General features: G+C 32.4%; 1 pseudogene; it reads right to left on the minus strand.

The window, feature by feature from the left end:
* Window positions 1-4,853: 4,853 nt before the first annotated feature.
* LOC112013974 (ferric reduction oxidase 7, chloroplastic-like) overlaps window positions 4,854-14,862 on the minus strand; it is a 17,314-nt pseudogene continuing 7,305 nt past the window's right edge.

The following is a 14,862-nucleotide window of genomic DNA, read 5'->3' on the forward strand; positions in this document are numbered from 1 at the left end:
GATGGTTTGAGGCTTGTAACCTTCCAAATTTGGTAGCCAGTGAGTATATATAGATCAATGTGCAAGCTAACTATAAATGGTTCTCTTCGTTGATAAGTTGAAACAATTTTTAGTATACTTGTCTTAGTAGTTGAGTCACACCCTGTCATAGAAGAAACTAAACTGTATCAGCCCCATGGTTTAATTAGAAAGTAAAAAACAAAATTTCATTCCACGTACGATCTTGTGGCAACTAATAATTAATGGGACAAATCATGCCATTAGGTCTTTTCTATTTTTCTTTTGTTGCAGCCTGGGAGGATGAGTGTCAAGGAAATTCAAAAAATCCATTATTAATGAAGGAAAATTATTGAATATTTCGGAAGTACCATAAATGTGTACTCCTCTTTCTCTCTCACATGAATTGTGTTCACTATTATGTGAGAGAGAGAAAGAGTTGAGTATGCATTTATGATATTTAGAAGTAATCTATAATTACTCATTAATGAAGCCCATTTGCCATTATCCACCCTTTGCTATGAACCTATCAATATAGTTTGTACATGATATGAAAAAATGTGTGGAAATACGTGTATTTAAATAATAATTTTTAATTTTTTTGAAAATACGTGTAGGTGAAAAAATATTTGCAAAGACGCTTAATTATTATTTAAAAACTAAAAATATGTTTTGAAATTGCGTACCAAACGGGGATTATTTGAACTTATCAATGCCAAACTGTCTTGCTTTCTTGCTCCTCTCTCTCGATGTTGTAAGGTATTAACAATATCAGAAGTGAGAACTTGCCATCTCCATTGGCAAAGTTTGTATAAACTCAGTATCTTTCCACTTCTATTTGATCTATCTCACCTTTAAAATACCCATTTCAAATGGAAATGATTTTTTTCTTCTCAAGCCTTATTTCCACTTGCTTTAAATATACCCGTTTATATTTTATGAAGGAAATTACGTTGCAAATTCAAATATGTATCCCTCCCTTCTCAAAAAAAAAAAAAAAATGTATCCCCTGACTTAATGTTTATCTGTAGCTGGAGTTTCCCCTAGACTTTACCATTGTCCATTGACAATAACTTTGATCACTAGGGTACTGGAAATCACAGAATAGGGCATTTGGGTGTTTGTCTCGGCATCTCAAGACAGTTGAGATTGTTGGCTTTGAAGCAAAGTGTTTTGGGTTGAAATATTAACTGGACTTGCACAATTTCCGCTTAAGCATGCAAGGGTGCTTGAGAAGCTAGTTATATATGGAAAAGCAGAGGCTAGTAATCAAACCCCAACTCTTTTGGAGGCATGCAGATTACTGAGGTCACTTTACTGTTTTTATCATACCAAAGATCCTCTCCAACTGCTGTGGTTATGTTCTCCTGGGGATCTATCAGAACTCTCGTAAACAATAGTTTCATAATTACTATTGCTTCAATTCATGCTTAGAAATTTTCCTTCTTTTAAGAGGACTTTATGACCAAGCTTTTCAATAGCCTACGCTCAAAATGTTGTAATGTAATGTCATCTTCTTGGTATTAAATTTTTAAAAAGCATCCAATTCGTGGATATATGTTACAGGGATGCCATTTTCTCTTGTCTAATCTCTTTGCTTTTGAATTTGGAGTAGTCTGATTCAAAGTTCTCTGAACTAAATATCAATCGAACTTTTGGTTTGAAACTTTGAATGGCTTGTGCCTTGTTGAACGGATCAAACAATAAAATGGCTTCAACACATTAGAAACGTTTGCTATGGACTTAAAATCAAGTGCTATTGTTATTCGTGTAAATGCTTTGATTGGATGATATGAAAAGCTTTAGGAAGAGGGAAATAGGAATCATTTCTCATCTCAAGGATCCAATTTGTCATTATCACTCAGTTCCATTCTGATTTCTGTCCCTTTTTTCAATATGAATGACTACTTAACTTATGTAAACAGTTCACTAATAGTATTACCTTCTCAAAAAAAAAAAAAAAAAAAAAAAACCTTCTCAAAAAAAGTTCACTAATAGTATTAGAGATCGGTTTTTTTTTTTTTGGTCAATTGGTAACATGACATGCTGTTCTCCAATTTTTTCAAAAAAAAAAAAAAATCTTACATGTTATAAAATTGTTTGTTAAAGTACTCTGCCATAGAATCGTGCTATTTGATTGAAGCATGATTAAGTCTTTAGAACATAAATTTCAGGACCAAAACAGATCACGTAAATGCAAATTTTTTTTTTTCTCTTTTTGAGAAGAACCTGAATGCAAACTTGGTTATTCACTGAGTATTTGATTATTTGGTACTAAACAAAAAGAGAATTAAGAAGACGCTTGTCTTGATTGTTTAAAGAAAAAGAAATAAAGGAAGAAAACAAATCCTCTTATTTTGGTTCCTGTAAGTATTCCAAGTCATTTGATGATTGATATTAGAGACAGATGAATTAGTAATTGATATTTGACACATACAGAGTCTTTTAGTAATCTCGGTATCACATATAAAATTTTATCAATTGCTTTGCATGTATTCTTAATTCAAAGATATTCCTCTATTATTAATTTTTTTTTTCTTTCTTGATACCGTTTGAACTTTTTAGTATTTTCTCCATTATATATGGGTTTTTTTTTTTTTTTTTTTTTTAACCCATAGACTAAGATTTTTTTTTTTTTTTTTTATACCATTAAAGTCAAAACAAAATATTTTTCTTTTCATTAGAACCAAATTGTTTACTAATCTTACTCCTTTGCTTACTATAAATTCCATATTTTACTTGTAAATCTTCATTCATTAATGTTAAGCAAAATTCTTAGTCTATTCTTATCACAAATTAGCCATATGCTTCACAATCCCAGGAAAGGATCCCCTACCATTCTAAATCCTCCAATTTTTTTTTAATTTTTATTTATTTATAAGACATGTCATATTAAAAAAATTTTGAGCTAATCCCCTAAAACCTCAAGCAATCTATTCTGAGGTTGACCTCATCTCTCCTCCTCCGCACCCCCCCCCTCCCCCCCAAAAAAAACCCCATCCACCAAAAAAAAAAAAAAGTGTTTAAGACAACTTCAAACTCATATTGGATAAAGTGAGGCCAACTTGATATTGGGAACCAACTCATGAAATCATCAAAGTGGATGAGGCTTGGTGTTGATATTAGCTTGCTAATCTTGTGAGTAGGCAACTCATAGCTGTAAATTAAGTACCTTGAAGCAAATGATCATGAAAGAAGTGGTAATCAATCTCAATATGTTTAGTATGCATATAAAAGATATCATTGTGGGTATCTTAACGGCATTTCAATGGTCACGGTGGATTGAAGTCTCTGTGAGACAATCAACTCCAAGATCTTGTAGGAACCAACGCAACCAAAGAGCTTGGTTGTGGACTTGTGGTGCTAGCAAGTGCATGATATTTTGCCTCAATACTAGAGAGAGTAATGACAATTTGTTTCTTTTTGTGCTAAGAGATGAGGGAATCACCAAGAAATAAGCAATACCTTGTAGTGACCAATGGTCAGTGGGATTGCGTATCCAATTTGCATTTTAGTAAGTTGGAGAGTCAATGGAGAATAATAGGAAAGGTGAAATCTATGGAACATGGTGTCTTTCAAATACTGGAGGACTTTGGGAACATCAGCATATTGAGAGGACCGTCTTACAACCATGAATTGACTAACATTGTGGATTACATAGGAAATTTCTAGGCAATGAGATAGACTAGGCTCCCAACTAGCTATCTATAGAGGGTAGCATGAAGAAGAGGTTCTCCATTAAGTATACCATGTTAATAGATTGAATTTCTTATTGTATAAAATAGCCTATAATATTATACAAGGGACTATTTTATAAAGAAAGAGGTTCTCCAATATAAGTGTAATAAAAGTAAATGTAATACAATAATACAAAAATCTTAAAGCCCGTTGAGATTGTATTGTAACAAAATGTATCTTATTTATCCGTTTGGCACTCTATTATTTTCCTTTTAAGAGCTTAGAGGTTAGAATAAATTATTCTACTATCATCTCTAGAATCCCTATTAAAGATCAAGGAACCCAATAATAATAACTTAAAAGTGCATATACAAATACATATAATTGTATGTATATTGTTATTAGTATTATTCATATCAATAGAGAGTATTTAGCTTCTAAGATAATTGATTACATTAAGGGGAAGATGAGATGATGAAGTTGGTGCCTATAGATCGAAACTATGGCTGTTGAAATGGAAGATTGGATGATGGTGTTGTCTCCTAATATTCTGTGACCTGATTTCTTTAGCAACGCTTGTCTGAAGATCCTATCAAAAAAAAAAAAAAAAAAAAAAAAAAACGCTTGTCTGAAGACTTGGAGGACCACACACAATAACACCAACATCAACGTAGCCCCATTTTTCTGATATATCCCCAAAGATATCTGCAATATGATAAAGGAAAGGCAATTAGGAAAGCCTCTGGTGTAGTACAACTAAAGAGGTTAAACTTTGTTATTAAGATTTTTTTTTTCATGTTTCTTTTAGTTTCACTCCATCCATTTATGTCAAATATTTTGTTCACAGCTTGTCCTCAGCTTGGTAAATAGAGGAGGGTTGTGGTATATTGATGGCTTATGTGAAATTTAGTCACTATAGACATGTACACATTAAGGTGTCCCTTATAAGGAAAAATACACGTGGCCAACCTTGACTTGTTTATTATTGTTGTTGGGACTAAATTTGGTTGTCGTCATCATCATTGTCGTTCTTGTTGTTATATTATTCTTTTAATTTATGCTTTGAACAAAAGTTGAGATGCTATACCTTTAAAGTCTGGTCTCAAACCATAATAAGTATTGATTGAACTTGCAAGTTTTTGATGACATGAATCCGTGTGAGCTACAATTTCATTATGCTACATCTTCTCAACCATTATCTTGTTATCCTTGCATGCCTCCTTTACTGCATTTCTTCTTTCCCAAAGTTGCCACAAAACAACCACAACACCCCCAAAGATAAAGGCACTTGCAAGCATGCAGATTAGAAGGAGGGGCCCTTTGTACCACCATGGAGATATGTCATAAGGTTTAGGTAGAAAGTATCCAGTAAATGCAATAAGATAACAAAGCCTAGTGTAGACAAGATAACATATAGTCCAAACCACATATTATTTCCTATACCAACCAAAATTGACATGCTACAGCTGTTAGACACAGGAGGAGAAGAGTTTGTAGGCTCGTGTACTTGACCCTCTACTCTTAAATGTCACAACATGAACATGATAACTTTAAATACAAAACGAAATAACAAGGGTTTGAGAGCATTACTAAGCATACTAGTGGAGGTTGTGATTCTTGAGTGACAAAAATGTGAATCTCAAGATTTAGTTTATCCCAAAAAAATGGACAAATTGATTCCATATCATTGGTAGAAAGAAGAGGAAGGTCGTTTGATCTTTTCACAACCCAAACAATTGAGATGTTTTGAGGAAAACAAGGTTTTCCTTCCCCAATACGATGGAGAATGTCACTAAAGATAGCCAGAAATGGTGAAATTCCTACGCCACCTACTACTAAAACAAGGTTTTCATACCTAGAGAATCAAATGGTGAACTTAGTTCTTAAAATAGAAGATAATATGAAACTCAAAATTAAGCTTGATATCTAGTAAATTCTAGTGAAATTGATTGTTTGGGTGCATACATCAAGTGATATGGTAATTCATGCCCATAAGGCCCCTCAACAGAAGCTGTTAACTTCAGAACTATTCAAGATATTTCCTCTGAGCTTTTCTGTCCATTCCCCAATAACCTTAATGAGAACAAATAGATGATATTTACCATCTAGAGGACTAGAGGACTAGATGAAACACTGAAAGGATGCCACAACAGCCAAGATAATTCCCGAACTTGAAGGAAAATAAAACTGAGGGCATTGTACCGCAGATCTACATCGTCAAGGAAAAGTGTAACAGCTATGGTAACAACATAAAAACAAGGAAACTACAAATTTGTGGGGAACTAGTATTACTTATAGGTTTTGAAAGCACCAATTCCATAGTTCCACAAGAAAGGCACTTGATTGAAATGATATCAACAGTCTTTCATGATTGGCAGAATCTCAAAAAGCGATCTAGAATGAAAAGAAATATTCCTCCAACAGATACACAAAACAAGAAATGCCCAACATGCAAAGCTAAAAAGACAATAAAGATTACATATAATTGATGAGTGTAGTAGAATAAACTCAAACTTCTTCTTTCTCACTGGATGAAGTGATGTCATCCACATCAGTAGACCAACTGCCAGACTTATAACACCTGGAAAATGAGAAACACTGAGATCTACCCATTGAAACATCTACACCAAACAATTAGAGATATAAGCAGCATCATCATCTTCATATGACCTTATATTTCTTTCCATGAAGGTATTCTTAGATACATTCTATAAAGGAAGAAAAAGCATATGGTTTAGGACATTGACAAGGGTTACAAAAGGAGATGGGTTTCTTGTCTTTCTTTTGTGATGCTACTCAATGACTTAACTTACCTCTCAATTAAGTCTTGAAGAAGAGGATGAAATTAGTTACAACCTAGTTCTACACAATTTAAAAATGACTTGAACGGAAATTGGAACAAATTTTGTGTGATGAGCATCAAATTAATTAGAGATACATTCTGACCCATGCATGAATACAGAAATACCAAGCACTACATAAGCTAAAAGATTATGACTACAAGCCAAGACTAAAGGGACTCACTTCTATGTTCATGTTTTTATTTATTTATTTATTTATTTTTTTATCATGAACTAGTTAGAATCATGAATCATGAATGTTTTGTCATGTGAATAAGACAACATGGATAGAAGCCAAAGGTCATCAATAAAGTCAGGTCAATGACTTGTAAATTAGCACCATGCTTTCATAGTTTGTGTGTGCTAAGCAATTATTAGCGACCATATGATTGAATCAAGAAGAAGATATATTAAAAGGAAAAAAAGAAAAAAGATATTTGTAGCAACAATCAGTATACAATCACCAGACGGCCTTAGCAAGAATATCAATATGATCTATCCAATGATCAAGAGTTGTTGAGGTAGAAGAAGTTGCATCATAATATAAAAGGTTGTCAACAGGTATTTTAACCACAAAACAATCACAAAATCCCATTCTAGAATTGTTTATAGTGTCGTGCTTGTGTCTTTGAACAATCACTATGTTATCTATATCTATATATATTGAAAAACTAAAACGTAGTATTTATTATTGTTATACTCCAATTAAGCCACATCAACAGCCATGTCATTAACATATTTTTTCCAAATTTTATATGATTTTTTTACATTTAAAGTGAATTAAAAACTCTATTAAATTCAATCAAAATATCATATTTATCTTATTTTTAACTATTCTTATTTATTATTAATAATAAGAATGAATAAAGGCAGCCACCACCTAACCATATTTTATAAGCCTGCTTTAGTTCCACTCAAAAACCTTAACTCTCCAGGTTGCATAGCTATATTTCACCCCCAAAACCAACATGTTGCACCATCTCTGACCTCAAGCAGAACTGCTCAAGAATAAATCTATTTTTAAATTGCAACTCCCACCTAGTCCATCTTCCGTCAGGCCTCTGATCGAGCTACCGCTCCATCAAGAGCAACATGAAGGCCCTAGGCCGTTCTGTGAAACTACAGCCAATCTTTATGGAAGTCAAATAGCTATCTCTTCATTCCCATTATTTCTGTCCATAACTTAAAATTTTATTTCACTACTCTTGCATTGGAAACCAGCAATTCATGGTAATTTGTGCGTATGAATAATAAATAAATTTTTTTAACCAAAGAATTATGAATAAGACAGCCAAACCAGAAGCTAGCGGCATGAAGGATACCAATTTCAAAGAGGGTCAAATCAAATTAACAAAAATAACAGTTATTACTGATGCACAGCACCTCCCCATCTGTAAGTCTTGAAACTCTTTGCTTTATTAAATAATTTCTCTAGTCTTCTTGTCATTCCCATTTTTCCATTTTCAATTGCTGTTTCCCTTTCCTTTGCATTCTTTTTGCGTGTATGTGTGTGTGTATATATATATATATATATGTTTGTTTGTTTGCCAAAAGAAGAATATATTTTATATATATATATATAAGGAAAAGAGAAACACATATCTATAAATATGGCTATGCACAAGAAAAAGAATTACACCATTGGCACTCACCTCGTCTAGGATGTGTCCCTCAATTGTCCATGCAATTGCATAGAATATGAACGGTTTTAGACTCCTTAAACACACAGATTGCGTAGCCTAGATTAATTAGCCAAGTTGTTACTTAGTCAAATTAAGCAAATCTAGGTTAAAACAATCCAAACAATCATATCAGGATATAAAGCAGCGGAAAATAAATAACACAAGATATGATCACCCAGGAAACCACACGGTAAAAACCTGGGGAGGATTTGACCCACCGATTCTCAAGGCTAACCTGAATTCACTATGAAAGAATTGAAGTTCATACAAAAGGACTACAAGCTCCCCGCTCGACTTCCTAATGCTACCCACCAGTAGAACTTCCTGACACGACCACGCGTAGGCTTCGAATCCACGGACTACTTCTTTCTTGAATTCCTTAATCAGCTACAAGCTCCCCGCTTGCTTTTCTTTTAAGTTCCAATGGTTGCAACAGTAATGATCTTCAAGATGTTGAAATCATCTCTACCATGAAAACCCTAAGTTTTGTGTAAAGGAAAGCTCCTCAAAGATCTCACAAGAGATTCACACAAAACCGCAATGTATGAGCAACAATATAATATGGACAACCTCCAAAAACGTGACTAGGGTTTTGTTTATATACCTAGGGTAAAAACATAAAACCCTAAACGTTTAATGAAGTAGGGCTGAGTTGGAAATTCTGCATAAAATTCAACCTGTGCGATTTTCGATCGATCGAGTCTATTCTTCGATCGATCGAGCCAGGCCGAAAGTTCCAAGTACTTCTGCAGCCACTCGATTCCAACTTTACAATATTAAACCAACTTTGAGCAAGTCTAAATAAGACTAAATACAATGTTTTAATCATGGTTTGCCAACATTACAAATTAGAGTTCTAAATACATAAAATCCTAAGACCTTAGAACCTAACAGAATAGTCCATGGAGAGTAAACAATAGCATAGTGAGATGTCCAAGCCACACATGATATCTTGTTGCTTGCTCGAAAGGGATATCTATAAGGCGGAGAAGAACTGATCCCCTTGCAACAGGAAGAAACAAAAAAGCAAAGCAATCTAATCCTATACCTATAGTACAAAAGCGAAGTCCCAGTCTTAACATGATGAAACAACTGAAAATTTCAAAAAAACTAGGAATCTCAACCAGTGAAACCAATATTCATGTACTTTTAACCCACCTCTATTAAAAAAACAAGGGTAAATATATACTTTTAATTTGTACCTTTTTTATGTCTCTCTCCTCACAATAAAAAAAATAAAATAAAAACACAAAAAATAGATCAAATAAGGAATTTTGTAAATAAACAAGCTATGTGTCAAAACACTCTCATCGACTCTCTCTTAAACTTCCATCGTCTCTATAACTTCAATACCAAATTAAGGTGAATTTTGCAAAGAAAAGAAATGTAGAGAAAAAATGGAAAAGGAAGAGAGAGTGATGGGCTTTGGGTTCTCTATAACTTTTATCTTAGTTTCTTCAATACCTCATATGATCTGGAGACTTTATGAGTAGGCCAGGTTTTGGATTTAATTCCTTTTGTTCTTCTTTCACAATTTTTATTTTTTATTTTTTATAAATACCACATTTTGATTTCTTTTTTGATTTTTGATTTTTATGTTTTTAATGTTTTTTATGTTTTTAATTGTGAAAATAGAGAGGTGGGTTAGAGCATTTGCAATAGGCTCTCTAAAGCATTTTTTGGAAAGCAAACACACCAAAAACACCCTCTAAGGGTATCTCCAGCAGCCTCTCCAAATTTTCTCCAAATTTTTACCTATTTGGAGAATGAACAGTGACATTTTGTTTTTACCTACCCATTTTTTCAAATACACTTTCCAACAGACTCTTTATTCTTTCTCTATCTCATTTAAATATTATTTCTTCATTCATTATTTATTCTTTTTTTAATCATCATTTATTCTTTTTTAAACAACTATATTTTTCAATGAGAAGTGCTATGTTCACAACATTTTACGCAATACTTTCACAACAAAATTTATGTGGAAAGTTGTTACTAGTTCTAATTTGAACCCACCACTAAAATTATTTTTTTACTTGCCAATATTAACTAATAACAATCTATTACTTAAAATTTATTGTGAAAATATTGTGGTAGTATTTTTCAATTAGGATTTTTTATTTTTCCCTTATCTTTTTTTTTTCATCCACACGTTTGTTTTCTTTTCTTTTTTCCTCTTTTTTCTCCTCCACACCTTTCCCTTTATCTCTATCTTTTCTTTTTTGTCTTTTCTTCTCTCTAGCACTTTCTGGAGCCCTCTTTTCTTTTTTTTCTATTCTTCTTTTCGGCTAGAGCTCTGGGAGAACTTTTCTTTTTTTCTTTTCTTCTCTTCGGCTGGAGCTCTAGGAGCACTTAGCAGCACTTCGGCTGGAGCTCTCTCTCACACATGAAGATCGTCTGCTTGTCCTTCTCCCACCACCGCATATCCTCCTCCCCACTGAGGCTCAGATGGGTCAGCTTTGCTTTTTTTTTTTCTTTTTTTTTCTTTTTTTTTTGTTTTAATTTGATTAGTTTTAAAATTGTGATTTGAGTTTGTATTTTGATTGAGACTAAGTTTAGAGATGTTTGAGAGAAAAGATCAAGAATAGTTCTGTTTTTTTTTTTTCTCTTTTTTCTTTTTTTTCTTTTATTTTTCTGATTTCATTTGGTTTATGAGAAAAATTATTTTCGTGTTTGGATTGTATTTTATGTTTTGTAGCCGTTGAGATAAAGAAGAGAGAGGAGTGAAAAGAAAGAGAAAGGAAGGAAAGAGAAAAAAATATTTTTTTAATTCAACCGGTATTAGTTTAATGAGAAATAATATTTGCATTAGCTACAGTGATTGCTATAGTGCTCTCCAGGCCTGGAGAGCTACTGTAGCAACTCTAAAAAAAAAATTTGGAGATAGAGAGACTGTTGGAGGGCTGTTTTTCTGTGAACAGTAGCTTTTCTCTCCAAAATTTGAAGATGGCCAGCCCTATTGGAGATGCTCTAACAGCCTCTCTAACTCTAATTTTTTTTAGAGTTGCTATAGTAGCTTTCTTGAAGAAGAGAGCACCGTAGCAAATGCTGTAGCAACTCCAAACATTTTTTTCCCTCACTCTCTCTTTCGCTTCTCATTAGAAAACAAAGTTAGATGAATGCCAACTCTCTCTCTCTCTCTCTCTCTCTCTCTCTCTCTCTCTCTCTCTCTCTCTGTGTGTGAAGTGAGATGAAGAGGAAAGAAAATAAAAACAAAAATTTAGACACAAAGGAGAAGTCAGAAGATGTGTGGAGGAGAAACAAAAATGTAGATACATAGGAGAAGAGTGGGGTACGTGTGTGGAGGAGAAAAATGTACTTGAAAAAGTAAGTAGGTATAAGATAATTGTAACTATTCACTCTCCAAATAGTACCAAATTTTGGAGAAACTGCTAGAGATGCTCTTATGGAAGTTTAATTATCTTAGGTGGGCAAAGCAAGGGAGTCAATTTCGTACCCGAGGCCGTTTTGGTTTGGCCTAAAAAATGATATATTTCAATATCAGTCAATACCGGTGTACCGTTTCAGAATTACTACTATATATTATTTATATATTTATTAGTCAATTTTTATATAATTTATTAACAAAACTTAATAGTTTTTTAAAATGTAAGAAGATCTAATTACTACTACTAAGAGCATTCCCATGGGGTGTCCCAAATGCCAAATATTTGACATTTAGCACACCAAACACTAAAAATAGACCATCATGAGGTGTGTTAAATGTCAAAAAATTTTGAGACATGCTATAGTACAATCTCGTCTTTGGCATGGTATGGATAAAAATGGCATTTGATTTTTATTATTTTTTATTCATCTTTCTCTCTCATCTCAAATAAAATATCTCTTCATCTACAATTTCGGCCACACATTCACTGCCACACATTTTGTATTTTTTTATATCATTAGTTTTTAAATGTTATTTTAATATTTGTATATATTATTTTAATGTATAGAATTGAAAAATAGAAGATGTGATGTAGGATAAATTATAAAATGTTGTGTTAAAATAATAAAATAGTCTTTTTAATATATTAAAATGGCATATTTATAGAACATCTAATGATAATGCTCTAACTAGTTTGCTACTAATAAGAATAATAATCTCACATTAATTACAATATTTGTATTAAGAAGGATTGAGATTAAGTGCAATTCACTCAAGTCCCACAAATTTTTTTCTATCTTTTTTATCTTTACTCTTATATTTTATTTTTTATATTTAATGGTTGAGATTTAAAATTGTTTTAACCATTTATACAAAAATGAATCCGGTGCATTGTCTCAATCAGTACTAGAGATATATTCAGTTTACATCTCGTAAATGTTTCTACCCTTCTAATAAAATGATAAATATAATAATAATAAAAGTACCAAGCCGTGTGATGTCGAAAGGACAAAATTTGAAAAGTGAACTTCAGTGAGCCCATTTAAACGTCATTCATTCACATTGATTAGACTATCCAAGGCGGACAAAACAAAAAAAGTATACAGAGAAGAGAAAACATTTATGCTGGGTCAAGGTGAAGAAGAAGCGGCTTTTATGCTGGGACACAGGTGAAGAAGAAGCGGTGGCAGCAGCAACTGGGAGTGGGTGATCGGCGCTTGGTTAGTGACTGGAGATATAACAGTGAGCTGTGAGGATGACAGTGCAGGTGATTAATATTTTTTTTTTGGTGTTAATTTTTGAATTATGGTAAACAAGGTAAAAATAAGAAAAAGTGTAAACTTTTGAATCAAGGTAAGAAAAATAAAAACGGGCCCAATTTTAATTTTAAGTGAGTTTACTGTAATTTGCCTAAAAGCTTTGTAAAGATGACACAAAACTACAAAAACTCTGAAGTAGAATGATCAACAGAAAACTAAGCAATATAAAAATAGTATATGGTTTCTATTTAAAAGCTATAGAATAAAGTCATAAACAAAGTAACACCCATTCAGCAAAAAAAACCAAAGTAACACCCAACCCAACAAAATATCGTACCACAGATCTAAGGGGTCCATGTCATCGGTTAACGTTCCTAAGATCACTGCAGTATGGACATAAACATCGCAGATAACAAACACGATAAAGAGGATTATGCCAATCAATTCAGCAGCGGAAACAACCCCAAGTGGTCCATCCAAAAGAACGGGAAAAGTCCACAATCGGAATCTTGGAGTCTTCTTCCTGAAATAGACGAAGTTTTTATGTGACTCCAATTTAAGCAAATACATTATGGGCAATATTATATTATTCCTTTTGCAGCTAGCTATCATATATCGTAAAAACAAAATGAAAACATGTAAAAGGAGTGCATAGATTAAAGAAATACATACTCTTGTAGTTGCAGTTGGTCTTCCCCAGAGATGAGAAGATATGGAACAGCAAGAAAAGCAATAATGATAATTGGGCCACTGTATAGCAGCAAATAACTCCCTGAAAATGCACATTTTTAAGTCGAACTATTTTGAATTCTACATCGAGGTTGAATTAAGAAGTAGCTACCTGTGTACCCAAATAGGCTTTCATTCGTTGCACCAATCCAGTCAGCATAGAGTTCACTCCCGAAGTCTGTATGAATAACAAAAAGAAAGCAACCCACGCAAGGAATACGATCCACATGGTAAATTTAAGAATCCATTTAGCCAATGATACAAAGTTGATGTTTTATTTTTTTTTTTTTGGGTCGGTGGATTGTATTCCTTGCATAGGTTGAAAACTGTAAAGTACACCTCTAATATTTTAGGTTACTTGAATTTTGCAACTTGAAGTTTGAAAAATTAGATTTTACACTCTTAAATTTACTTCTGATAACAAATCAGTCCTTCCGTTAATGGGTTGCTGACATATCCATTAAGTGTCACATAAGTTTATGAAGTATACTAGTTGATCCAATTAAAATATGACATACGGACAAAATAAATCCGCAGTAAATAAATAATTTAAAAAATTTAAATTAAATAAAATATTTTAAAAATAATTAAATAAAACTTTTTTAAATAAAATAATTAATTTCCTTAGCAATTATCGAGCTGGGTTTCTTATGGGAAGTATCCACTTTCTTAATGTCTTCTTCCCTTCCATTAAACTTAAGCCTTTGTTGGTAGCAGAGGCGGCCCAACAAACTTTGAGGCCTAAGACAATATATTTAAATGCGGACTTTTTGTTATTAATTAAATAATATTTAATTAGTTTTCAATATCATAATTTTAATATAAAAAAAAAGCATTCTTTTTATCTTGTAATTTTTTTTTTTTGGGGGGAGAAATGCTTAAACTATAACAAATTTTACTTAAAAAACATACAAAGTTGTTGCAATGAATGTGATTAATGACACTTCAAGAAAATAGTAAACAAGTATTTGAATAAATGATGTTATGGATGTTATAAATTTTACAACATGATGCTTATAAAGATGTACAACTAAGTAATTTAAAATGCATTTAATAGGTTATTGACGTCTACAAATCATATTAATTGTCACATTAATTTGTATAAAGGTTTTAAAGTAAATTTATAGTATTTATAGTATTTTCCTATTTAAATTATTTCTTGTAATTATTAACACATATTTGTAAGCCTTATGTATTTAAAATTGTAATATCTCTAGCATTACTCAATTCTTTGATACTTCTTAAAAGTAGAAGAAAAATGTAAACTAATTTATTTTCCTATATCTCAA

The sequence above is a fragment of the Quercus suber genome, unplaced genomic scaffold (genome assembly GCF_002906115.3).
Source record: "Quercus suber isolate HL8 unplaced genomic scaffold, Cork oak 2.0 scaffold_870, whole genome shotgun sequence".
NCBI classification, from domain to species: domain Eukaryota; kingdom Viridiplantae; phylum Streptophyta; class Magnoliopsida; order Fagales; family Fagaceae; genus Quercus; species Quercus suber.